Source organism: Pleurodeles waltl, chromosome 2_1, assembly GCF_031143425.1.
Source record: "Pleurodeles waltl isolate 20211129_DDA chromosome 2_1, aPleWal1.hap1.20221129, whole genome shotgun sequence".
Taxonomy (NCBI): domain Eukaryota; kingdom Metazoa; phylum Chordata; class Amphibia; order Caudata; family Salamandridae; genus Pleurodeles; species Pleurodeles waltl.
Genome location: NC_090438.1, coordinates 49,457,299 through 49,481,937, shown reverse-complemented (window position 1 = coordinate 49,481,937; position 24,639 = coordinate 49,457,299). Strand labels below are relative to the sequence as shown.

Sequence of the window (24,639 nt, the reverse complement as noted above, 5' to 3'; positions counted from 1 at the left end):
ATTCTGAGAAGTTTAATACCAAACTTCCCAGTGTTCAGTGAGGCCATTATGGAACTATGGAGTTCATTTTGACAAACTCCCAGACCATATACTTAATATGGCGACACTGCACTTACAATGTCTAAGAATGGACTTAGACACTGTAGGAGCACAGTACTCATGCAGCTATGCCCTCACCTGTGGTATAGTGCACCCTGCCTTAGGGCTGCAAGACCTGCTAGAGGCGTGACTTACCTATGACACAGGCAGTGTTTTGTGTGCATGGCATCCTGAGGGGGATGGCATGTCGACTTTACCCTTTTCTCCCCACCAACACACACAATCTGCAATGGCAGTGTGCATGTGTTAGGTGAGGGGTCCCTTGGGGTGGCACAACACATGCTGCAGCCCTTAGGGACCTTCTGTGGTTACAGGACCTTGGTCCCACTGGTACCTTTTACAACGGACTTATCTGTGTGCCAGGGGTGTGCCAATTGTGGAAGCAATGGTACATTTTTAGTGAAAGAACGCTGCTGCTGGGGCCTGGTTAGCAGGGTCCCAGCATACTTCTTAGGCAAGTCAGCATCAATATCAGGCAAAAAGTGGGGGGTAATTGCAACAGGGAGCCATTTTCCAACACACATACAAGGGATTTACTTTGCCTACTCCTTACCACTTATTAAAACAAGATCAGTGTCTGTTCTTACTCCATGCAACCCTCACCATATCAGACTTTCAAAACTCCCTGATACTTATTGAATTCTCTTTTTACTAATCTTTCACGTGTCAATTTTCCTGATAGCTACGTTTGTTTTGCGTTTATTAGATTACTGTCATTTAGTTATGCTGATTATTTTCGAATGTGGTTTAAGTACTACCACCCCCTTTTCTCCTTTCGCTTTCCACTTCCCTCCCTTCTGTCTCTTAGAAATTCAGAAACTCCTTTAAAATAAGCTTATGTTGGATAATTAATTAACTAAGCTATCTTCATTGGAATCCTTTTTAATATTATATTACTATAATGTACATCATACATATTTATTGTTATGATATTCCAACTATTGTTTTTCACTTCTTCACCGTTATGTTACTTTTCTTCTCCTAATAAAGCTTTTTAAAACTTGAGAACTGAATTATCTGTATATAGAGGCACCCCAAGATAACATGAAAAACAAACACCTTGTTTATCCATCTAGTTTAGAAGCAGCCATAAGAAGCCGACAAAGCAGAAAAAGCTTTACGTTTGTTTACGGATATTACAAGATCATTGGATAGATGAGCTGGTGGTGGGACAGGTGAGCTAAGGATTTGACAAAATAGCAGACATTAGCCTTCAAACGATGATGCGGGAACTTGCCACGATAAAGACTGATAACACAAAATCAGTGAAAAGGAAGTCTATTCACTACGAACTGATCGGAGTTCCTTTCAAACACAAATGGAAACCACTGAGAGGATGATGGTATCCCTGGAAGACAGAACAGTCACAGTTGAACGTAGTTCTGACTGGGGAAAAAACACCTGGCAGATGAAGAGAAAAATGGTGGAGTTGGAGGACTGTAGTAGAAGGAATAATGTTTGTTTTTTGGGGGTTCCGGAAGGTGCAGAAGCAGCAGGCATGGAGCGTTCCCCACAAAGTTTCTTCCGGAACTCACAGGTATCGCCTTCTTTCCCCGATTCGAATTTCAATGTGCTCATCGGATTCATGCTCAGACTGATAATAACAGGAATGCACCACGCACCGAGACTGACAACCCGGAAGTCAGGATAGGGGCTGAGGCAGGGGATGTGGTCTAATCTTTATGTGCTCCTCTGGGTCAGTCCTCCTCCTGGAAGCCACAATAGCCCTGGTCGGGTTTCTCGAGTGTGCAGCATAAAAGAGGAACCCATTTGTGCCTGTAATTCCTACCTTGACGGTTCACTTACTTTGTTTTCACAACAGCTTGCTATTGCTGATTTCTCCTTGATTTGGGTATGCTGTTGCCTTTCCTGTGATGTCTGGAGGGGTTTCCTCATTTCCTCAATGGCTGCACAGGCGCTGTTGTGATTTACTTGGTGTTCTGGAAGTTTTAGGCAGTTTTCCATCTTCCATGTCCCTATGGCAACAAAAGGGTACGGGGCGCGGGCCGGGACCACCACCACCACCGTCCACTGGGCTGCAGGGGACAGGGGGGGGAGCCGCACGGGTGAGTAGCGCGCTTTATAAATGTTAATGATTTGATTTACAGGTGATTGATCTAATTTGGTTAGGTGCATGCAAGTAATCTTCGATATTTACTCACTGTCCTTCTTCAGGATTCCACAAACCTAATAGATGTTGTCATGTGCACTCTGCAAAAGAAGGAAAAGACTATTAATGGATGTTTATCCTGCTGAACACCCTGACTGAGAGTGTGAATTATTACTTGTTTTTAAAGACTTTTGTAGTCTCTACTTGGGACATAACTCCCCCTGAAGTGGAAATGGGCGGTATAGTAAAATCACACACTTATCAGCTGTCAAGCAATTTTCAAGCTGTTCCAGCTTTAGAGGTGATGGGTCTAAAAAGACAATTATATGTTGACGTACAACACTCCTAGAACACTGAAGGAACCTCTAGTGCCGTAAATTGATGCAGTTACCTCGAAGAGACCCTGGGATGCCACTTTTTGTGTTTTTATCCACATCCCTTTTCGCCTGGGTGCTGTTATCACCTGGAGCTCTATCCAATTCTCCGGTGGTTGCAGGGCTTTAGGTAGCATAGGGAATCAGCTTCTGGTATTCTCGTCTCTCTCCCACAAGATTGCGCAGCCAGCTACTGAACAGGTTGTGTCCAGGCGTTACAGAATTACAGGCCCAAGTTTAACATTCTGGTATGAGCAAGGTGAATCCCAGAATCCTTCCTTGGCAGACATAATCACCTTATTAGTATTCCTAGAGAATGAAACCAAGGATTTATCAGTCTCAAAATGAAACACAAAAGCCCACACAATGTTTAGACGATTTATAAGGTAGTTTAGGAGGAACAGAGGCTAGACCTAAAACTACATCTAGTGGGAAGGGTCAAAACAAACCCATTCTAAAACACCCTACTTTTGTTTGTTCTGATGCACACACAGAAGACAGTAAAACAACAAGGTGATGGATGGAATGTGTGAATTAATCTCAGCCACTGGCAATCACTTTGGGCCGACGCTAACTGTGGTGCGACAGGCAGGGATGAAGTGTCAAACCAAGTAATTCAGGTTGTTGCACCTGCTTAGTATTCCACTTGCCCCTCCTGAATGGATTTATTGGGAATCTTCTAAATTTGGTACCTTTTTAAATCAATGGTAATTGCTTTTCAGGTGCAACCGAACACACTCTCTTTACAACCTACATCTTCATCAGAATCCTTGTGGGAAACCAATTTAGGTTATACTCGGCCAATATGTCTCTGAGATAAATTATGACGTAAAATTCACAAACCTCTAGAACGGCTTCTCTCACGCAGACACTATTATTTTTATATATTATAATTTACCTCACTCCACACTCCATGTCTCATTTTGTTTTGCAGGTGATTCAAAATTTTGGTCCTGTTCATTCCCAGAGTGACCTAAAACACATGCTTTTCTCATGTCCTAAGACCTTACTTTTTTGAATTCACATTAATCAAATGTTTTCACACTTCCACTCCCTTTAATTTTGTATCTTTTTTTAGGTAGCCTTCACAGCGAGTGGCATTCATCCTTTCTTATCTAGGTGGAACTGCTGTTAAATGGTCGATTTCTCCTAGATAAGCCTTGGCTGCTCATCCACAGCTACCTCTAGAGAAGCCTGGCTTCTAGATACTGCCTACACTTCACCAAGAGGGGATACCTGGACCTGGTATAAGGTGTAAGTACCTTAGGTACCCACCACACACAGGCCAGTGTCCTACACCAAAATATCAGGTAATTCAGATGTAAAGATCTTTTCAGATTTAGGCGGTACTAGTTGTGAACTTCCCATCAAACATTTCCACATACCTGTATATCTAAAATGGGAAAGGAACAACAACAAGGAACCATAGATTTATTTGTTGATTCTGGTGTCACTGGTAACTTTATGGATTCATCCTTTGCTAAGAAACTGGGTAACCCTATTGTATGTAGGAATAAAGTTGAGAATATTCACACTCTAGATGGAAGGGAGATTTTGTCGGGCCTGTAGATTCTGAAACTATTCAGTTGACATTGGTAATGGCTGATGGACATCAGAAGTCTATTTGCTTTGATATTATAGCTGCTACCCAGTTTTCAGCTATTTTGGGGGTAGTTTGGTTATATCAACACAGTCCCTTCATTGATTGGGTTTCTGGGACAACAACCTTTCCTTCTTACAACTGTCCACAAAATTGTTTTAAAAAAACTCCTTTAGAGCAGGAGCATACACAACATACAATGGGAAGGAACGACCTAATGGTCCTGTGGAATACAATAGTTATTTAGATATTTTTGATGTTTGATGTTGATGTTTTTGATAAAAAGAAGGCAAATGTATTAGCCTCAACAACCTTTTGTTTGTTGGATTTCTATTCAGACTGAGCCTTAGTTACCAGCCAGCTGGATTTACACTCTCACAAAGAGGGAAAATCTGCATTTAAGAAAATATATGGACGACGTCATGGAAATTGGGTTCATCTGTCCATCCCATTATCTGGTGTCTTCTCCATTGTTTTTTTGAGAACTCCTGACTTGTATAGACTACAGAGCCCTTAACTGTGTTACTATTAAGAATAGGTTCCATTTACCATTGATTTCATCTCTGTTAGATCAAGGACACTATCTTCCGTAGAGGGGCTTATTACCGAGGAGCTTAGAGGGCGAGGAGTTGAAGACCATATTCCATATTATGTTTGGTCTAAATGAATATCATGTGACACCCTTTGGGATTTGTATTACCCCTGCTGGGCTCCAATACTTCATTAATGGATTGATATCTGTGCTGTTGCGTATATCAATAATATACTAATTTTTTTCTAATTTCCTAGAAGAGCAATGTTGATCAAGTTAAAAACGTTTTGAGGAAGAGTTAAGAGAAAAGTTGTTTGCAAACATAGAGAAATTTATTTTTGATGTTGAAGAGGTTGCATTTCTAAGCTTTATCTTCTCTTAGATATGAAGAAGGTTGAAGCTATTAAGGTTTGGTAATTCCTCTAGTTGATGAAGGAAGTGCAGAATGTTTTGAGCTTCGCTAACCTCTATTGATGTTTCATAAATCTGTTTTCTGCTTTGTTCTCTCCTATGACCAGACTTCTAAAAAAGGGGTGCGTTTTCAGTAAGATGTAGAGGCAGAAACAGCTTTTAAGGCCCTAAAGGAAATATTTGCCACAGCCCCAATTCTTAGGCATTCAGTTCAAACTGCAGTGGGAATGTCATCAGGTTACTAAAACAATTGCATCCAGTCGCCTATTACTCACTTAAACTCAGCCTTGCTGAAGTTAACTATACTGTGGCAATTAGGAAGCTGTTGGCCATTAAATATGCATTCGAACAATGGCATCATCATTGCCTAACACACTGTTACCATACTTACTGACCATTGCAATCTTCAATTTTGGCAATCTGCCAGGGCATTATCTGCACAACAGTTAAGATGGATACAGTTTTTTCCAGTTATGATTTTGTTATCACGTTCTCGCCTGGAAAAAGAATAGGAAATCAGAAGGCCTCTCTTGTTATGGTCATGAACCATATGAATGGATGCATGATCCTCCACTTAAAATTCTGGTTGATAAACTGTTAAGGATTGTAACAACCCCCAGATGTTTGATCCTGGTTCAACAAGAGCAAAACCAAAGGAAGGTAAAGAAGCTGTAGAGCAAAATGATTGTGAAGAAAAGGATTAGTTGCAATACATCAAAGAGGGTTTATATTTGCCTACTAGTAGCCTACAGGGAAAGGCACTTGAGTGGAGTAATTCTAGTAAATTAGCTGGCCATCTGGGAGAAAAGAGAACTCTAGACATGCTACGTAGACCTTTTTTTTTGGCTCACCTTAGTAAGTGATTAACAAAGATTTGTGCAACATGTGGTACCTGTGCTCAGGGAAAAAGTGCACATGTGGCTCTTAAGGGGCAACTCATACCTATTCCTGTTTCTCCATGACCTTGGCATACGGTGTCATTGGATTTCATTTTTGGATTACAACATACACTAGAAGGTTTTAATAGAGTACTGTTAACTGTTGTTCGCTTGTCTAAAATGGCATATTTTACACCCTTGAAAGGTTTGCCTACAGCTACAAACATCAGCTGAGGTTTTTGCACAAACTATAATTCGTTTACCTGGGGTATCTTTTGTACTTATTTCTGACTGTAGTTTACAGTTTATCTCTCATTTTTGGAGAACCTTGTGTGATCTGATGGATATTGCAGTCAGACTTTCCTCTAGCCATCACCCACAATCTGATGGCCAAACTGAGAGAGTGAATCAGTGCTTAGAGCAGTGTATTAGGTGTCAAACCTTACAAGACAGTTGCAATTGGGGGAATCTTTGTAGCCTTCAGAGGTCGCCTATAATATTTGTGTAAATGAGTCCCTTGGTTTCACCTCCTTTTTCTTTACTTATGGATTTTACCCCAAAATTATGAATAATGAAACACAGCCACCCAAAATTGTACCTGCTGCTCATGATTTCCAGGAACACATTGTTAAAATACATCAGCTAGTGAAGGATAATTTACAACAGGAAAAGGAAAAAAAATCAAAAAGTATGTGGATAAACACAGAACACCAGAGAAAGTATATCCAGTTGATGATCAGGTGTGGTTATCTATGAAATACTTATGTCTTAAAGGGCAGAATAAATTTCAGGCTAAATGTTTGGGGCCTTCCAGATTTATAAAATAATCAGTCTTATAACCCTTATGCTAGAAGTGCCTACTGCATCAGGAGTCCACAAAATTAATGGATGTTGTCATGTGCATTCCACAAAAGAAGAAAAAGACTGTTAATGGATGTTTATCCTACTAAACACTGTGATTGAGAGTGCAAGTCATTGTTTGTTTTCAAAGAGTTTTTGAGGTGCTCCTTGGGACTTACTCAATCACTAATTTGTTATGGGTTTTGTTTGAGAAACTTTGTAGAAATGATGTAATTCCGGTCTTATGTTGCTTCTGTTTAATTTCAATTCACTTACATGCTTATGCATTACTGGGCAATATGGGGGGGGGGCAGGGGATCTAGGGGTAAGAACATTTGATTTACTATTAATTTAGCATCTTGTATTATTTTCCTTCCTTTAGGATTATACTGCATTTACTGTATTCCTGTCACTAGATGCAAGTGGTAAGTGGGAGGTAAAAGGTAAGAACACCCACTTACCAGTTGTTAAGCGATTTCCAAGTTGTTCTTGCTTTAGAGGTTCTAAAAAGTCCATTATATTTTGTTGTAGAGGCAAGGCAGTCCTAGAACACTGATGGAACCTCAAGTGCCGTGAATTGATGCAGTTATCTTGAAGGGTACCTGGGATGCCATCTTCTGAGTATTTCTCCACTTCCCCTTGCCTCTGGATACTATTATCTCCTGGAGCTCTATCCAATTCTCTGGTGGTTGCAGGGCTCTTGGTGACATAGGAATCAGCTTCTGGTATTCACGTCGTGCTCCCATGAGATTGCACAGCCAGCTACTGAACGGGTTGTGCCCAGATGTTACAAATTTTCATTGCTGCTGACTTTTCACAAGACACGGTTAGAAGGAAGAATTCCTTGTTGCTACGCCCCACACTTCAGAAACTAGACATTCAATACGGCCTCCTTGAACAGGCCACAATGCTTGTCACCATTAATTCTACTCACAGGGAATGTTATGAACAAGAGGACCTGGAATAATTCCTTAAATCAGGAGACATGAACATATCAGGGCCATCTGATGATTCACACACCCGCACTGAGATTGGATCTTCACAGTCACCAACCACTTGAGAGGACCCTGGAGACTCTACACTGGAACATGTAAGGCTAGATATGGTGCTGAAAAAGGGAAAAGGGGTGGAGGAACAGGAGGGATTCTTCGTGCCATGAGACAAATCCCACCCACCCTTAACGGTATGATACACAACATTACTTGAGGGAAGAGGCAGGGGTAACCACTGAAGCCATAGAAGACTGGGTAAGACCTTTTCATGTACAATGACTGCGACTGGAAATTCCTGGATCTGCTCTGCAACAGTTTCTTCATATAGGAGAGATTATAGATCACTTGGAATTTGATAGTTAATAGTGGTGATAAATGCATTTATTTATATAACTATGGCTATATATTACTTTAGACCACCTTCCAGAGACATCTATGCCAGACAATAATGCTGTATGTACCCATCCAAAGAGGTTGAGATATAGTAGTTCTGAAATCTCAAGTGCTCTTTGAGTAAAATAAGCGAAAGGGAGGGGTTTCTTAGGATGAGGGAAGATTTTTATTTCTTTTTGGTTGTGTCTGTGTGTTTAAATTATACTGCTTGCTTTTGTAGAAGGCTGACCTGGTTTGTAGTGGGTACCTAAGGTACATACACCTTATACCCGGTCCAGTTATCCCTTATTAGTGAATTGTAGGCAGTGACTAGAAGCCAGGCTTTCTAGGGGTAGTGGGGATGAGCAGCCAAGGCCTAACTAGGAGACATGCAAAGCTCATGCAATATCACTACAGTCACACAGTACTCAGACACATGAAAGAAAATACCCAGTGTTCCAAAAATAAAGGTACTTTATTTAGGTGACACAAGTACCAAAATACCAGAGACTATACTCCCTTAGGAGGTAAATACTACCCAAATTATATACACTAGTATGCAGTAATATGCAGGAAAACAGTTACAAAACAGTGCAATTACAGAAAATCACAATAGTTAGAAATGGGCCTAGGGGGAGCACAAACCATATACTAAGAAAGTGGAAGGCGAATGTTGGTTTCCCACCTAGGCAAGTGTAGTGTGCAGAGGGGTGCTGGGAGTATTGGAAAACACCCAAGGTAAGCAATAGAACCCACCCCAGAACCCAGGAAAGCAGGAGTAAAACACAGTAACTGTAGGAAAGTACCATCTTGCCTGGCACGTTACCCCCCTTTTTTACTTGTGTGTCAGTTTGTTTTGCCTGTCTCACTGGGATCCTGCTAGCCAGGACCCCAGTGCTCATAGGTGTGGCCTGAATGTGTTCCCTGTGTGGTGCCTAACTGTGTCACTGAGGCTCTGCTATCCAGAACCTCAGTGCTTATGCTCTCTCTGTCTTTAAAATTGTCACTGCAGGCTAGTGACAATTTTTACCAATTCTGATTGGCACACTGGAACACCCTTATAATTCCCTAGTATATGGTACCTAGGTACCCAGGGTATTGGGGTTCCAGGAGATCCCTATGGGCTGCAGCATTTCTTTTGCCACCCATAGGGAGCTCAGACAATTCTCACACAGGACTGCGACTGCAGCCTGAGTGAAATAACGTCCACGTTATTTCACAGCCATTTTACACTGCACTTAAGTAACGTATAAGTCACCTATATGTCTAACCCTCACTTAGTGAAGGTTAGGTGCAAAGTCACTAAGTGTAAGGGCACCCTGGCACTAGCCAAGGTGCCCTAACATAGTTCAGGGCAATTTCCCCTGGTGCGGGGATACCATTACACGCGTGCACTACATATAGATCAATACCTATATGTAGCTTCACAATGGTAACTCCAAATATGGCCATGTTACATGTCTAGGATCATGGAATTGTCCCCCCATGCCAAATCTGGTATTGGGGTGCCAATCCCATGCATCCCCGGGGCTCCAGCATGGACCCCGGGTACTGCCAAACTAGCTCTCTGGGGTTTTCACTGCAGCTACCGCTGCTGCCAACCCACAGACATGCTTCTGCCCTGCTGGGGTCTGGGCAGCCCAGTCCCAGGAAGGCAGAACAAAGAATTTCCTCTGAGAGAGGGTGTTACACCCTCTCCCTTAGGAAATAGGTGTTAAGGGCTGGGGAGGAGTAGCCTCCCCCAGCCTCTGGAAATGCTTTGAAGGGCACAGATGGTGCCCTCCTTGCATAAACCAGTCTACAATGGTTCAGGGATCCCCCAGCCCCTGCTCTGGCGCGAAACTGGACAAAGGAAAGGGGAGTGACCACTCCCCTGTCCATCACCACCCCACGGGTGACGCCCAGAGCTCATCCAATGTGTCCCAGACCTCTGCCATCTTGAATTCAGAGGTGTGAGGGCACAATGGAGGCCTCTGAGTAGCCAGTGCCAAAAGGTGACATCAGAGACCCCTCCTGATAGGTGCTTACCTGACTAGGTGGCCAATCCTCCTCTGAGGGCTATTTAGGGTCTCTCCTGTGGGCTTCTCTTCAGATAACGAATGCAAGAGCTCACCATCTGCATCTCCCTTTTTGAATTCTGCCAAGGATCGACCGCTGACTGCTCCAGGACGCCTGAAAAACCACAACAAAGTAGCAAGAAGACTACCAGCAACATTGTAGCACCTAATCCTGCCAGCTTTTTCGACTGCTTCCTGGTGGTGCATGCTCTGAGGACTGTCTGCCTTCACCCTGCACTGGAAGCCAAGAAGAAATCTCCAGTGGGTCGACGGAATCTTCCCCCTGCTACCGCAGGCACCAAACTTCTGCTTCACCGATCCTCTGGGTCCCCTCTCATCTTGACGAGCGTGGTCCCTGGAACACAGGAGCTGGATCCAAATGACCATGACAGTCCAGTGGTCCATCTGTCCAAATTTGGTGGAGGTAAGTCCTTGCCTTCCCACACCACAGTAATCCTGTCCACTGCGTTAACTGCAGCTGCTAGGGCTTCTGTGCACTTTTGCAAGGAATCCTTTGTGCACAGCACAGCCCAGGTCCCCAGCACTCCGTCCTGCATTGCTCAACTCGCTGAGTTGACCACCGGCTGGGACCCTCCTTTGTAGTGTTGAGACGACCGCCGTGCTCAGATTCCTTGAACCCGTGTTCACATACTTCTGTGGGTGCTGCCTGCTTCTGCATGGGCTCTCTGTGCTGCTGAGCGCCCCCTCTGTCTCCTCCTCCAAGGGGCGACCTCCTGGTCCTTCCTTGGCCTGGGCAACACCCATTTTCTTCAACCACAACCTTTGCAGCTAGCAAGACTTGCTTGCGGTCTGTCTGCGTGGAAACAACTCTGCATACTCCAGCACGCCGTGGGACATCTTCTGTCCAAAGGAGAAGTTCCTGGCATCCTCCGTTGTTGCAGAATCTTCAGCATCTTCCACCCGGAGGCACTCATTTTGCACCTTCATCCGGGGTTTAGTGGGCTCCTGCACCCCCTGGACACTTTCGTGACTCTTTGACTTGGTCCCCTTCCTTTACAGGTCCTCAGGTCCAGGAATCTGTCTTCAGTGCTTTCCAGTCAGTTGTTGTATTTGCAGAATCTCCTATCACAACTTTAGTGTGCTTCTGGGGAAGTAGGGTAACTTTACTCCTACTTTTCAGGGTCTTGGGCTGAGATAGCTTGTACACCCTTAGTGTTTCCTAACACTCCCAGCGACCCTCTACACACTACACTAGGCCTGGGGTCCCTAAGTGGTTCGCATTCCACTTTCTTAGTATATGGTTTGTATTGCCCCTAGGCCTATTGCATCCTATTGTATTCTACAGTGTTTGCACTACTTTTCTTACTGTTTACTCACATGATTTTCGTTTGTGTGTATATGTTGTGTATTTTACTTACCTCCTAAGGGAGTATATCCTCTGAGATATTTTTGCCACATTGTCACTAAAATAAAGTACCTTTATTTTTAGTAACTCTGAGTATTGTGATTCTTATGATATAGTGCTATGTGATATAAGTGCTATAGTAGGAGCTTTGCATGTCTCCTAGTTCAGCCTAAACTGCTCTGCTATAGCTACCTCTATCAGGCTAAGCTGCTAGAACACTACTAATCTACTAATAAGGGATTACTGGACCTGGCAAAAGGTGTAAGTACCATCAGGTACCTACTATGAGCCAGGCCATCCTCCTACAGTAACTTTCCTAGAACACACAGAAACACGAGAATGAAGATTATGCAAAAACCAAAAGAGACTTCAAGACACCAACAGTGGATTCCTGGACCTGAAGACCTTTGGAAGAAGAGGACCAAGTTCAAGAAGCACAGAAGAGTCGAGGGAGAACAGGAGCCCCTGCTAACCCGGATGAAGGTGCAAAAGAAGAACCACCGGTGCAGAAGAAAGTCAGGATTGCACCTAAGAAGACAGAGTCGGGTTCCTGGTTGGTGCAAATGATGTCCCATGCCAGATGGAGGATTGCAGTGTGGTTTGTGTCACTGGAGGCTGCTAACAAGCCTTGGCACACGCAAATATCGCGGTTAGTGGACAATGGCGCTGCCCGGGGACCAGGAAGGACCAGGTGAAGCACCTCTGCTAGTGCAGGGGTGCCCTCACACACAGGTACAGGCACCCTGCCTCTGAGCTGAGAGAGCCTATCATAGGGGTGACTTATAGTGACCTGGTGTAGTGACCTATAGTGAAAACTGGTGCATGCACCCAGTTCACACACTCTGCAATGGCAGACCTGCAGAACCCTTTGCATGGGCTCCCTATGGGTAGCAGAATAACTGCTGCACCCCATAGGGATCCCCTGGAACCCCAATGTCCTGGGTACCTAGGCACTATATACTAGGGACTTATAAGGGAGCACCAGTATGCCAATTGTGGGTGAAATACTGGGTAACCAGTATGCAAAAACCAAATTGAGAGGAGAGAGAGCATAATCACTGGGATCCTGCTAACCAGGACACAGTAAAGGACACTGATATCAGGCAGAAAATGGGGGTAACCATGGCAAAAAGAGGGTACTTTCTTACAGCTTTTCACTACATAACACATCTGTAGTGCTCTCTTTGATTACGCACTCAAATCCAGACCGGGCTGAACTATTTGCACACCCCATTGTGACTGTATAGCTGGTACTCAACATGTGGGTGGAGAAAGCTCTTTTCACTTCTCTCATTTTACCCATAACATTAACATACAGAGGGTGATTGGATCCCACAACACTAAACAGCTACCATTTTTCTCACTGTAAATGGTCTAGGTTATTATTATATAAAATGTTAGAAAATCCTGCACTAGCTAGCAACAAAAACACTTGACATAGCCCTTATCCAAGAGACACCCCTATCCCCCCTAGAATCTATAAAACTGAAGATAGACTGGGGGGCAGTCATCAGAGCTACCTATGTCCCAATACCGAACAGCCCACATGCCACTCATGACCAGCCGCGTGCCATCAAAAAACGCGGAGTGACCATTCTTCTTCATAAAAAGCTACAATACACGGTGAAGCGTTCTTGGATTGAGCCAATGGGAAGTTAGGTTTTTGTTAAAATAAAAACCATGAACTTGATTATGATTGTCGGCCTGATCTACGCGCCCAATACTGATGTGTATGGCTAGGAGTGGTGATGGGAGGAGATTGGAACCTAGCACTAGAGCCACATGTAGAGAGGACAGGACCTATGACAGGACTAATGACCAAGCAGTGTTGTTAGACCTCATTTGAGACAATGGTTTAAAAGACCCATGGCGTTTAACACTCCCCGGGACAAGTAGAATACCTTTGTTTCACATGTACATGGGACTCGTTTGAGAACTGACTGTTTTCTACATACCTACAGCATATTACCCACACTTTGTGAATCCCACATCTTAGTGAGAGGAGGTACCTCAGATCACACACCAATGCTACTAGGGCTTGAGGTGGGCCATATATCTCCAGCTCCCATCTAGAGATGTCATATTACAAAACACCACAGATACTTTCTGCTCCCCTTCATCAACAGATAGATGAACATTAAACCTTAGTGACATCTTCCCAGGCCCTGTGGGCGGCAGGTGAGGCAGTAATACGGAGGGAGCTCATGAGAGATTCCGCCCTCGGGGTACCTCAGACACGTGAAACACAAAATAGGTTGAGGTTTCCCTTAATGAGAGAAAGTAATGCACACTCAACTCCGCATTTATTACATCAGGTCGAGAGAGCTAAGTTTGATCTAATTACCATCTTCACCACAGAAGTGGAATATGCTCTACAGCATTTAAAATTAAAATTAAAATGATGGACAGGGAGAGAAGCCAGGAAAACTATTGGCTGCGCAGATCCATCAGAGGGAGATACCAATACCTGCACTCCAGGCCAGAGATGATGAACAGGTTACACACCCAGTAGACATAACCAATACCTTTCTGTCTTTCTTGGAGGACTTATATAGCATTGAATTGCAAGAGGACGCCAGGAAAGAATTTACGTTTTTAGAATGTATCGATCTCACACCCTGTCAGAAGAAGGACGTGAGTTGTTAGAGGGGGAGAAAACAGAGGAGACAGAAAACGCCATCTCGAGTATGTCCAATAATAAACCTCCAAGAGGGAATGGCTTTCCCAAAGAGTTTGATAAAATAAACAAACAGATACTGATACCACTACTGCATAAGATTTTTCAAGAAGCAGAAGTTGCCGGTGGGTTGAGACCAGAATACAATAAAGCAACTTTCAGAGTGTTATGTTATGTTATGTTTTGGGTATTTGTTAGCCACACATAAACCAAAATGGTCTCTTGGCGCTAGGCAGAAAGAGGCACCTGCAATTCAACTTTAGTAAACGTAGATAAAGGCCCAGCCCAGAAAGAAACTTCCACAGGGAGACAAAAAGGTTTTTTTATGTGAAAAACCCTCACCCACCAGGGTTACCCCTTGGTGGCATGCTTCATCATTGGGTTTCCTCTCGTTCTGCTGCAGAACCAGGCGTGCTGCGACTGACGGAATACGTGGGAGCACTGTTGATTTCAACAATGTGAATGCTAGAAAGGGATAGGAGTGGTGGGGTCTTGGTGAGTTAAAAATACTACCCTCTGGTTGATATTACTAATTTAATACATCTCACAGGGGTGGTATGATTAAAAAGGGGTGTTGGTAGGGTGGGTATATTATGTACCTTACCTCCTAGGTGGTCTACATGTTTCTCATCTGGGCCAAAGTGAACTCCCTAGAATCACTCCTTGTGCGCCTACCACTAATAAAAGCACTATTACTACTTGCTATGTGGTAAGGTGATATATATAACTAAATTAAATAATACCCATCAGTGTTGTTGTTCTGCTGGGAAAACCTGTGGAAGAAAAATAAATAAAAGCGTAAATGCATCTCTCAGGGGTGTGGTGCTATTGCCACCATCACCCAGCCAAAAGGCACTTGTAATCCATATAGAAAAACAAATACAAGACATACTACACATAAGAAACACTACAACACACGTAAACACGTGAGGCACCTCTAAGAAAACACGCGTGGTGCATGCATGACCTACTTTCAGTATCAATGTTAATCGCAACTTAGATCCTCCGGGAGGGGTGTGTGCATGTAGTCACACACTGAAAAATATATATGCGGCAAAAGTCAGACTCACCGAGCACGTTGCTACTACTGCAGGTGGCCAAGGGCATTGTGCGCACTTACTTCTTCAAAGCAACACTCCCGCTAGTTGCCTAATTCTCACCTCGCCAGGACCCGAATAGCATCGCGATCCCAGTTGGGATCCGGTATTTATAAGAGAAAAGTGCTCACTCTTCCCAACTCGTGGGTGCGTCTGGAACTAGACCGACGACTTCCCAAGATGGCGGTCGTCGGTGTCCACAAGGAGGACTGCGAGGGCCCCAGGTTATGGATGCCCCTTGTGGTGCCTGTGACAAAATTAAGCATCAGGCACCAGTTATCTGAAATCGGAGGCAAGGATGGGGGAAACGAAGGGGGGGGGAGAAAAAAAGGGGGGTGAGGGAAAGGGGTTGGAAAGGGCAAAAAAAGGGGGGGCAAAAAAACGAGGAAAAAACGGGAAAAAGGGAAAAAAGAGAAGGAAAATGACCAATGAGTCACAAGAATAATTGAAAAATTCATAGAAAGATATAACATATAATAAAAAATATAACAAATAATAAAAAAAGGATAATAAAAGAAAATAGCTACCATATGTTGGGGCTAAAAGAAAGGAAATTGATTGTAGAGTATCTAAATGGTGACAGTGACTTAAAGGAATCCATGCAAAGTATATCAGCATGTTGTTGATGACATGTTGGACGTGTTGGTGTCTTGCTCATGTGAGGGAAACAGTAGTTAGTATTGCATTAGTTGTCCCCAGGGGATGTTTTCGTTCGGACCACGTTGATGGGTACACAATTTGAAAACCCAACGCTGTTCCCTTTCGAGTAGGAAGGATTCAGACCTAGCCTTCTTGTGATGTTCAAGGATGACCCATTGGTAATCATCTACTGTGTGTGCGGTATTGATGTAATGAGAGGATATCTTTGTGGTGGCGCGGCCACACCTTAAGTTACTACGATGTTCCCCAATGCAAATTTTTGCTTTGCGGGTAGTCATTCCTATGTAATGTACATTGCATGGGCATGTAATCAATGTAATCATATAGACTACTTCTTTGGGTGTTGCAGTTGGTGAATCCCCTGATTTCCCATGTGGAGTTGTCATTAAAAATAACCCTCTTAGTTGCGCTTGTCAAATGGCACACACTGCAATTCTGCATGGGTAATGTCCTGTGGGTGGTGGTAGGAGGTTGGTAGTGTTCAACCCTCTCTTGGGTGGGCGCAGCCGGGAGTGTACTAGTATGTCCTTTATGCTTTTGCCATGCCTATGGGAAAACATAGGTTTGAGAAAGTCCAAATGACCGCTATTTAGAATGCGCCAATGCTTGTTGATAATCTTATTCACCAGGTTGGACTACATTGAACGACGTAATACACATGGGCCTTTCCTCTTTCTCTTTCTGAGGAGGGGTGTCCAAAAGGGCATCTCTGATATTATTGTGTGCTCGTTTCATGGCACGATTGATGATTCTCGGGGGGTAATTTCTGGCCTCCAATTTTGATGCAAGGTTTTGAGCTTGCTGTTTATAACAATAACAATGACAAGATTTTCAAGAAGGATTGGTCACTTATATCGTGGCGTTGTACTCGCGATTGGCTTATTTTAATTATAAAAATGGCCACACGTCTTGCGGAGGAACTCAAGGGCGAAATCCTCACTATAGAGGTTCGCCTAAAAGCATTCATGTCTCCAGGAGCCCTGAAAAAATGGTTAGAGGAGCTTAACCAATCCATCAATGAGTATGACATGTATCTACAACAGACTAAGGGGGTCATTACGACCTCAGCGGTCTTTTCGCAAGACCGCTGAGGTACCGCCGTGCTGAAGACCGCCAGTGGTGGCAGTCTTCCGCACCGTGTATTATGACCGCTGGCAGCCCGCCGTCCTTTTTCGTACGGAAAGCCACCAGCAGCCGTACTGGCAGACGGCGGGAAAGTGGAGGTTGCTTAACCTCCACCGCCACGTCAACAGAACACCGCCCACTGAATCACGTCCCATGATTCGGTGTGGCGGTGTTCTGGTGATGGTGTTCTGGTGGCGGAGCTGCCCCCATGGATCCCGTCCCCTCCCGCAGGATCAACGGACAAGGTAAGTTGATCAGTTGATCGTCCGTTAGGGGAGGGGGGTTAGGGGTGTTGTGTGTTGTGTGCGTGCATGGGGGTGTGCGTGTGAGAGTGTAGAGGGGTGAGTGAGTGAGTGTATGCGTGCAGGGGGTGTTGTGTGTATGGGAAAGTGTGCGGGTCGGACGGTGTGCATGTCTGTATGTGTGCGGGTATGTGTTGTCGGGGTGTATGTGTGCGTGTAGGGGTGTGTATATGTGCATGTTGGGGGTGTGTGCGTGTATGGGTGTGTATGTGTGCATGTTCGGGTCGGGGTGGGGAGGGGGGTTGTGCCACCTTTAGGGGGTGGCATGGGTGTGGGGGGTGTGTGGGGAGGATTCGTGGGGGGTGGCAGGGGTGGGGGAGACCCCAATAAGTGCCAGGGAAGGAATTCCCTGGCACTGATATTGCCTACCGCCATGGAACTCATGGCGGTTCCTAACCACCCGAGATCCATGGCGGTATGCAGGGTCCTGATACCGTCGGCGGTCTAGTGACGACCGCCGGGCTGGAGACCGCAATCTCCAGCCCAGTGGTCTTCACCGCCATGGCGGTCGGAATGGTGAAGTGGCGATTACCGCCGCGGTCATAATTCAATTTGTTTTTTCGCCAACCTGTTTGCGGTCTTACCGCCGCTTTACCACCGACCGCCAGGGTTGTAATGACCCCCTAAATGCCAGAAACTCAAGAAAGATGTCAATAAATTCTCCCACGAGAAGGTGTACCCCTACATTAAAGAAGACTATGGCCCTCATTACAACCCTGGCGGTCGGTGTTAAAGTGGCGGTAACATCGCCAACAGGCCGGCAGTAAAAAAAATGGAATCACGACCATGGCAGAAACCGCCAACATAGACAACCACTTTCACACTCTGACCGCCACGGCGGTAGAAAGAAACACTGCAGCGGTCACCGCCAACAGACAGGCAGAAGACAATGTACCGCCCACACTATTATGAGAGGCCAATCTGCCACCTTTTCCGGGGCGGAACAATGCGAACAAAAACACGGCGGAAACAGGACTTGGAAGGGAAAACACTCACCTCTCCATACCCCACGAGGAACCAGAACGCCATGGAGCCAGAACTCCAAATACTCCCTGCAATGGTATTCCTGCTCCACTACCAGGAGCACGAAAGACGGCGGTGACGACAACGGTGAGTACTGCACCTACAACACAGGGGAGGGAGGAGGGAAAAGAGAGTGACACACAAACGCAACACGCAAAACCCCCACCCCCCACCCTCATCCACAACAACATACACACAGATACATGCTGCAACATTACATTTACACCCCCCTGGAAGAACGCAAGGACAAAAGGAAATGAGTTGAACGAGTATAATAAATAAAAATCCATTAGTCAAAACTTTAAATCCAGTATATACAACGATGTACACCTACTACACAAGTCCGGATAGTGCACCATTCATAGTCCGTAGACCACTGGGCCCAAAAACCATGGGCGAGGCCCACACTCAATACTAGACTTCAAACGGAGAGAACACTGCAGGGGCATCAGATTGAAATGAAACAGGCACCTCAGGGGGAAGAGAAGGGGGGCACCTCAGCCGGATGAGTGCACGACGCCAGCTCCACGAGGGGGCTCCATGCCCACTGCTGTATCCTGGGGAGTGCAAAGCCACAGTCTCTCAAGTCTTTACAGTGGGTGGTTTGCCCACTGCTTTATCTTGGGGAGTGCAAAGCCACAGTCTCTCAAGTCTCTCAAGTGGGTGGTTTGCCCACTGCTGTATCCCGGGGAGTGCAAAGCCACAGTCTCTCAAGTCTTACAGTGGGTGGATTGCCCACTGCTGTATCCTGGGGACTGCAAAGCCACAGTCTCTCAAGTCTTTACAGTGGGTGGCTTGCCCACTGCTTTATCCTGGGGAGTGCCAAGCCACAGTCTCTCAAGTGGATGCCTTTCTCCACTGGTTCTGGAGGGGGCTTTGTGCCCAGAGTGCTTCATCCTGCCAAGGACAGAGGTAGTGGACGTGATACTCCACTGGTTCTGGAGGGGGCTTTGTGCCCAGAGTGCTTCATCCTGCCAAGGACAGAGGTAGTGGATGCCTTTCTCCACTGGTTCTGGAGGGGGCTTTGTGCCCAGAGTGCTTCATCCTGCCAAGGACATAGGTAGTGGATGTGATACTCCACTGACGGTGGTGCAACATGCAAGCTGCCCAGGCTCCTGGAACTGACCACCAGCCTCGTACGACGGACCACTGGGGATGGCAGCCATGTATGCATTGGTGCCACTGGCTCAGGATGTCACGGGGTCGCTGGCGGTGCTGGCGGCGGTGTCAGTGGCATTGGTGCTGGCGGTGGGCTCTGTGGCATAGGTGCTGGCGGCGGTGTCAGTGGCATCAGTGCTGGCGGCAGTCTCTGTGGCATCGGTGCTGGTGGCGTTCTTTGTGGCATCGGTGCTGGCGGCGCTGCTGGTGCCTGGTCTTTGTGGCAGCGGTGCTGGTGGCGGGCTCAGTGACTGCGGTGCTGTTGGCGGTGCGGGTGGCGGTGCTGGTGGCGGTCTTGTCCGCCATGCAGGTTGGCGTCGACGTGGACCTGCCCTTGATTTTCTGGCCCTTCCCCACCTTGGATGGTGGCGCAGCTGTCTTGCCACTATCCACTTTTGTTTTGCCTGAGCCCTTGGTGGCAGGTGTTTTCGCCTTCTCCCTCTGGGATGTGGGCAACTTTTTTACTTTTGGAGGTGGCGGAATGTCCTTGCCCTCGCTCCGTGGAACACTGACAGCCCTGATGCTTGGCGCACTCCAAAAGCCTGCAGTTGCTGGCACCATTGTGGCCGGTGATGTGGTGGCTGAGGTGCTGGGTTGGGACCTGGAAAGGCAGGCCCTAGAGGACGAACGGGGGGAGGTGTAGGGAAGAGGTCAATAGTAGACAGGAAAAGCTTTTTAGACACACTGGGACGGGTAGATGGAGGGGATTTGGGAGTGGAGGAAGAGGTAGTGGTTGTAGGAGGTGTACGTTTGCTGACTTTGGGTGAAGGTGCATGGGTTGGAGGCTGTTGTGAGGTGGATAGCTGTTGGGTGGGTGTGTGGCTGCATTTGTGTACTTTGGGAGGAGGGCTCACAAACACACTGGGAGAGGACACAGGGGATTTGTGAATGGTAGTGGGGGTGGTGAGTGCACGTGAGCGGTGTGTGGTGATGGGCGTGCTGGTGATGGAGGTAGTGGCTGAAGATGTAGTGCATGCAGGTGTGAGTGGAGACGAGACAGGGAGGGAGGAGGGAGACGTGGAGGAGGGGGACACAGTGGAGGCAGTGGATGTTGGTATGTGTGCATGGATATGATGCTTGTGTGAGTGCCTGTGGGATGTGTGGTGCTTATGTTTGCCAGAGCCACCCTTGTGTGTTGAGGTGTGTGCATGCCGGTCTGATGGTGTGCTTGGGATAGGCTGAGGTACAGGGGATTGGGTCTGGGTGGAGGAGGTTGGAGGGGGGAGGCTGGACAAAGGGACAATGGCTGCCATCAGTGCTGAGGCCAGAGCCTGAAATGCTCTCTGTTAGGCTGCCTGGCCAGAATGAATGCCCTCCAGGTATGCATTTCTTTGTTGCAAATGCCTCTCAACACCCTGGATGGCATTCAGAATGGTAGACTGCCCAACAGTGAGGTATCTCAGGAGGTCAATAGCCTCCTCACTGAGGGCAGCAGGGCTGACTGGGGCAGGGCCTGAGGTGCCTGGGGCGAAGGAGATGCCCACCCTCCTGGGTGAGCGGCCACGGGACACACGCTGAGGGGCTGCTGGGAGGGCGGTGCTGGTAGGGGGGTTGGCGGCTATACGTGTTGATTCGGGGGCACCCAGGGGCCCGCCACCGTAAGGGAGCTCCCATCAGAGGAAGAGTCGCTGTTGCTGATGTCACCTCTGGTCCCTGCAGTGGAGCTCCCGCCACCCTCCGTCCCACTGGTGGCTTCCGACTCTGTTTTCTGGCCAGGGCCATGTGGGATGCAGCTCCCTCCTACTCCGGTGCCACTGCTCCTCCGCCTGATGATGCTAATACACACAAGAACAGGGAGACAACAAAAAGTGGGGGGGGAGACAGAAGAAAGACATGTTCAGTGCATGCAATACCACTACCGTTGGCGGACACCACAGACAGAGCAGCCCTCTGCACTACGCCATGCACTTAGAGTTTCCTAATTGATCACAGGGACATGGGGTACAAGGCCTATGCCCGATTGCTGCACACATGGAAGTCACAGGAGCCTGACTAGGTGTAGTTGGCTCTTACCACTGGTGGGGTTGGGGTGCGACATAGCCTGCCTCACGAAGGGACCTTGCCTACAAAACTCGCCCTGGCTTAGGGGAACCCACAGCCCACCTCCCCCACCCAGACACCTCTTAATGCATGCAGAGTCAGATGGATGTGACTGTACTCACCCCCTTGTGGCTACTGTGATGCCCTCAAGCGCCCATCCAACTCCGGATAGGCCACAGCCAGGATCCGGTACATCAGGGGGGTGATGGTGCGACGTGCACCCCTCCCACGTTGGGAGGCCATCCCCAGCTGGGCCTCCACCGTCTTCTTGCTCCAGCGGCGAATGTCCTCCCATCTTTTACGCCAGTGGGTGCTCTGTCTGTGGTGGACCCCCAGGGTCCGGTCGTCCTTGGCGATGGCACGCCAAATATCCTTCTTCTGGTGGGCGCTGACCTAGAGGAATAGTACATGGGAAAAAGGAATATCTTTAACCGTCCGGACCGTCACAGTCATTGACCCACGTTCCCACCCTTGCCCTGACGCACATACACTCACCGTCCGCTCATGCAGGCCTCAGTCCCCCCCGTATCTTCCATCCACACCACTCTAAACAGGCATTGCCCATACAGCATGCTCACAGTGAACTCACCTGTTTGTCTGGAGGACCGTAGAGTAGCATGTACTGGGGGAGGACCCCATCCACTAACTTCTCCAACTCCTCCGAAGTGAAGGCAGGGGCCCTTTCCCCAGACACATGAGCCATCATCGCTTCCAGAATGAGGTCACAGCAGCACTTGCAGTGTAGGTCCTCTCTTGTCGAAAGTCAGGTATCAAGTGAGTGAACAGACAGAAAATGGCGGTCACGTCCGCGGCGGTGCGTACCGCACCGCCGGCATACATCGTCATTGGCTCCTGGGACCCATAGGGTCCAATGTTAACCAATGCAGGATTGTGCCGCAGTCTTCAACCGCCTACCGCGACGGTGTACAACGCCAGTGCAGTTACCTCTTATCCCCTTGTCCCACCTTACAGGTCAGGCAGCCGCCATTTCAGGGGGCCACATGGCATTAATTTTAAATGCGTCACACCTATCTAGGCCTTGCATACACACAGTGACACGCACATTGCGGATTGACAAATGTGTGCAATAAAACTTTTTTTAATACTTCAGTGTTGGCTGACTCTCTGCTCGCTGTTCTTGTCCATAGGGCACGTCCGCTGGGGCAGGTGAGGCGATGGCGGCATCCTCCGGTGTACAGACCGCTGATGGACCTGTCGACAATTGAAGAGAGACACGTAATAGTCACCTACAGACTTGATCGTGCAACAATCCATGAACTGTGTGCCCAGTTGGAGCCAGACCTGATGTCAGCTATCCGCCATCCCACAGGAATCCCCTCTCTAGTGCAGGTCCTGTCAGTACTCCATTTCCTGGCAAGTGGTTTTTTTCAAACTACAGTGGCCATTGCATCAGGGATGTCCCAGTCTATGTTCTCTAACGTGTTGTCCAGAGTGTTGTCTGCCCTGCTGAAACACATGCACAGCTACATCGTTTTTCCTCAGGTGGAGGATTTGCCCACAGTGAAAGGTGACTTCTATGCCCTGGGACATATCCTCAACATCATAGGTGCCATTGATGGGACACATGTGGCCTTGGTACCCCCCCCACCGCAGGAGTGAACAGGTGTACAGAAACCGGAAGAGCTACCATTCAATGAATGTGCAGATGGTGTGTTTGGCCGACCGGTACATCTCCCATGTGAATGCCAAGTTTCCAGGCTCAGTGCATGATGCTTACATTTTGAGGAATAGCAGCATCCCTTATGTGATGGGGCAACTCCAGAGGCACCGTGTGTGGCTAATAGGTGAGGACAAGGACACTATACCCTGTGAATAGTTGTCTGGGTCTGGGGTTGTCCCTAAGGGTTAGTGTGTGTCTAACAGTTGTCCCTCGATATTTTCAGGTGACTCTGGTTACCCCAACCTGTCATGGCTACTGACCCCAGTGAGAAATCCCAGGACAAGGGCAGAGGACCGCTACAATGAGGCACATGGGTGAACTATGAGAGTGATAGAAAGGCCAGGTTCCAGTGCCTCCATATGACAGGTGGTTCTCTCTACTACTCACCAAAGAAGGTGTGCCAGATCATCGTGGCCTGTTGTATGCTGCACAACCTGGCTTTGCGACGACAGGTGCCTTTTCTGCAGGAGGATGGTCCAGCTGGGGGTCTTGTGGCAGCTGTGGAGCCTGTGGACAGTGAAGAAGAGGAGGCAGAAGAAGAGGATATCGACAACAGAAACAACGTTATCCAGCAATACTTCCAGTGAGACACAGGTAAGAAGACATCACTGGCTCCCACATCTCATACAATTGTTAGACCTATCATATGTCTGTCACTTTCACCCAGTGTATGGACCCTGACTTGTCACTTTGCATTTCCATTTCACAGATGTGGGTCCCACTGTGTGACCTCTGCTATATTACCTCATGGACTAGAGCTGTGTGACATAGGTATGTGGACAATACAATCGACATTGCTATTTTCCTTAGTTATAGCAAATACACATTTGTGAAAGCACAGACTAACTCCAGATTGTTTTGTGATTCAAGGGTGTTTATTTCAGTGCAAATTAGTGGAGCGGGTTGTAAAATGTGCAGGGGTGATGGTGGAGGATTGTCCATGGCAGAGTCCAGTCTTTTTGTGTCACAGTTGCATTGTCCAAAGTGGCATAGGAAGTGGAGCTAGGGCAGTTGATGGATGGACAGGGTAACGAAGTGGGACAGAAGGATGACATTCAGGGTGGTCTCATTTCCTGGTGGGGGTCTTGGCATTGTTCTCTGTCTTTGTCCTGGATCTCAGGGACCGTTTGCGGGGTGGTTCTCCATCTGCAGGGGGTGGGGTGCTGGTGTCGTGGTCCTGTGGCGGTGCCTCCTGTCCACTAGCGCCAGCGGAGGTGGTGGGCTGTTCATCATCCAGGCTAGTGT

The 24,639-nt window shown here is 47.1% G+C and overlaps 1 long non-coding RNA gene across 1 annotated transcript; it reads right to left on the bottom strand.

The window, feature by feature from the left end:
• Positions 1 to 965: 965 nt before the first annotated feature.
• Positions 966 to 15,540, bottom strand: LOC138258283 (uncharacterized). Its single transcript, XR_011198406.1, has 3 exons — positions 15,379 to 15,540; positions 2,601 to 2,892; positions 966 to 2,310 (listed from the first exon to the last, which is right to left on the bottom strand). It is a non-coding gene; the product is annotated as an uncharacterized lncRNA (long non-coding RNA).
• Between the last annotated feature and the right edge of the window lie 9,099 nt (positions 15,541 to 24,639).